The sequence below is a fragment of the Geospiza fortis genome, unplaced genomic scaffold (assembly GCF_000277835.1).
Source record: "Geospiza fortis unplaced genomic scaffold, GeoFor_1.0 scaffold78, whole genome shotgun sequence".
In the NCBI taxonomy this organism is placed as follows: Eukaryota; Metazoa; Chordata; class Aves; order Passeriformes; family Thraupidae; genus Geospiza; species Geospiza fortis.
In genome coordinates this window covers 385,507-385,899 of record NW_005054339.1, presented here as the reverse complement: position 1 = coordinate 385,899, position 393 = coordinate 385,507, and positions in this window count along the sequence as shown.

The window sequence follows — 393 nt, the reverse complement described above, 5'->3', positions numbered from 1 at the left end:
GGGAGCACAGGTGGGTGCCCCGGTAGTGGCGGAGCTGTGTGTTCCTCAGGGACCCGCGGCTGTCCCGGGCAGGCGGGCCCTGTGGGGCTCCGTGGGCCCCGCCGCTTCCCGGGGCTGACCTTGGCTCCGGGCACCGCGAGCGTGACTAACAGCGGCGCCTGTTCCGGGAGGCACAGACCCACAGGGTAACTTTATCTGCACTCCCCAGGGCAGGTGACTAAAGGCAGGTTAGTGGTTCTGCCGCCCAAAGAGGTCTAAATGGCAGATAGGACTTGTGGCCTCCCTGGTTTCTTGGAAGCAACAGGCTGCAAAGTGGCTCTCACAAGTTTCCAGTGCCCATCAAGTCAGCAGGCCTGATTTACTGAGTTTTGCCACAGGTTTGAACTTGGCAAA